We start from the raw sequence: 2,859 nt of genomic DNA, 5'->3' as shown, positions 1-2,859 counted from the left end.
TTCCCCCCCCCCCCCCCCCCCCCCCAGATTCTGATATTGTACCAATGATTTTGGCCTCTTTCAAAGGGAGGGGAGGGTGTTACACCTTCATTTTCAACTTCTCTGTGTTGTCTGGTCTAAGGCAAATGAAATCAGGCTATCATTGGAACAATACATCTGATTTACTATGTCACAACAGTAAATATGCAGAGCATTTACCATGACACATGGCTAGGCCAGTGTGACAGTACTGTATAAAAACCAATTGAGGGTCACCATATTTTTAGCTTTGTTTGATTTTAAAATGAGTATATTTTTTCCTATTTTATATCAAGTAACTAAATTATGTTAGTTGTGTGGATGACTTTGAACTATGCTTTGACGGACAGAATCTTAACGGTGTTCCATCTGAACACAGCTAGTATGTATTTAAGGAGACAAGCTTTACTGTTGTCCTTTACATCATTAGAACAGTAACATAATGTTAAGACATTGGTTTTGCTGATTGAAGCCGAGATGAGTTTGAACTACAGTTAAATGGGAATTAAAATGCTTCTTTTTTTATCATCTGCTTGTTTCATTGGTAGTTTCCACATCACTGTAAACCTGAGAGATGATTAGTTTCTTGGGGAGGGTGGGAGGGTGGGGTGCCTTTTTTTACACTGAAGAATACATTTTATTCTCTCTGTTCTAGACTGAAATGAGTAATGTGTAATTCTGGTGGGGTCCAAAGTAGAAATTAGTTGGGCAAAGATGATATGAACGAAAAAGTATTTTAAACGTTAAAGTAATGTTCTGCTTTGTGAATATGTAAGTATAGCATAAAGATTTTTTTCCATCCCATTTATCCCCTTTAAAACCATAGTTTACAATTGGTAGATCTGTCTATATATAAAAATATATATATATATCTGAAATTCACCTAAATCTGCTTTATTAAAATACTGCTCACTTAGTGCTTAGAAACTGGACCTGGCTCTACAGTCTTCGTGTATTTTTCTTTTCCCACACCCCCCCCTTTTCCCCTTGGTTTTTTTTTTGTTTGTTTTGGTTTGTTTTTTTCCTTTCCCCTCCCCTCAAGGTATGATCTTACTCTCTTGGAACTGAATCCTCTTTTACTACTTAAATCATTTATGTATATCTGGGAAATTATGACCAAATTTGTTGTTAGACTGCATACAGTAAATTGAAATATACACTTGGTACACTACAGAATTGTTGTGCTTTTGTTCTGGTTATATTTGGAAAAGCAAGCTTTAATAGAAATTAGTGTTATTTATAAATACTCAGTTATTAGTCATTGGCCTTAATATTCTTTAACATTTGCATTGTGACAATCATTGTTTCCTTGGTAATACTTAACTCCTTGCTTTTAGAAGTCACATGTAATTGCCCTTGGGATTGGAGGGCAAGGGATGGCTGTGGAAATGTGATACTAGCTCTTAGCCAATGGTGTGAAACAGTTTAACAGACATCCATTGCTCTTGTGCTGGAGAACCAAAAGAATTTGTTTGGATGCTACGTGCAGTCTGGATTTTCTGAGCTGCTTATTCAGAAGTATAAGTTACTTTGATTGGGGAGCTCTAAATCAATAAAAGTAAAATTCTGAAGAATTACCTTAAAAGGGACAACTTGAGTTTCTTTGCTGTTGTAAAAAGCAAGACATTTCTGTTTGCACTAGAAATTGTCTTCCCCTTAAGATACGCTGGAGCTATGCTGTAGTAACGTGGCAGTGAATTTTAGTTTGGCTAGTTTGGGGGTTTTTTTGGACGTTTTTTCCCGTTTAAAAAGGGAGAGTAATGCCTTTAAAGTGTCTTCCTTATCAAATTAAGATACCCAGGCTTTCATTTGTCTTCTGATGAACTACTGCTCACACCAAATGTCTGAGATTTGCATATTTGGGGCAATGCCACATGAGAGTAGTTTTATGAAGAGAATCATGGAAGTTATAAAAACACATACAGTTCTGATGTTGAGTTCTCCCTTTCTGTGAGTTGGTTTGCTTTTTGGTCTCTTCAAGCAGTGGTGGTTACCTTTTACAAATAAACTGAGCACTTTCTGGCAGAACAAAACTGTGATAGAGGATGAAATCAAATCAATAAGTTCACTTTGAGTAGAAGTGGATGAATTAGTCCATATCAAGGTACATGTCATGTAAGAAAGACAGACAATGTAAAATGCATTTGCCAGTGTTACTATCAATCGCAAGCACTTCTCATTTGGTGTGTCAAAGGTATCTTGTATTTTCTGAAGTGAGACCAGTTCTGAAAACCAGAAATGGTACTTGGTTGTCAACACAATAATGCACCCACAGAAGTAAGAGTTGAAATTACTGGTCCCCATAGTATACACTGTCAACTTTGAGATGCATGTACTTCTGCAGTTGCACAGTCTTCAGTCATTAATACGTGCCCCACTTCCCTCTGAAAAGAGTAAGCATTATCAGGTGAAGAAAAGTTTGGGGCCAGGACACTGGGCATGTGGTACACTTCTAGTAGTGGGTCACAGCAGTAATGCTGTTAGGAGAAGATGCTTTCTTTGCCTAGCTTTAAGTTGATAAGGCTTTTAATAGGATTTTCTTTAATGAGGCCAATCTCTGTGGTTTGCTTGCTTTGAATTTTGTTTCACTTGACTTTTCCTGTTCTCACCGCTCAGCAACACAAGTCTTCACCTGTACTAGAATATTTCTGTGCTCTGCTGACTCCACACAGATGCAGAATTCACTTTGCAAGAACTGTACCTTATTGTCTGTTAACTTTGTACTTTGTATTTAAATTGCTTTGCGAAGTAATAAGAGGAATTAATGCAAGATAATTGACACCACAACCAGCCTGGGAAAAATCCCCAAAACTTGTTGTGCCAGAAGAAAGTGACAAAGGA

This window comes from Melopsittacus undulatus, chromosome 1 (assembly GCF_012275295.1).
Source record: "Melopsittacus undulatus isolate bMelUnd1 chromosome 1, bMelUnd1.mat.Z, whole genome shotgun sequence".
Classification (NCBI taxonomy): Eukaryota; Metazoa; Chordata; class Aves; order Psittaciformes; family Psittaculidae; genus Melopsittacus; species Melopsittacus undulatus.
Note: the sequence above shows the minus strand (reverse complement) of the source record.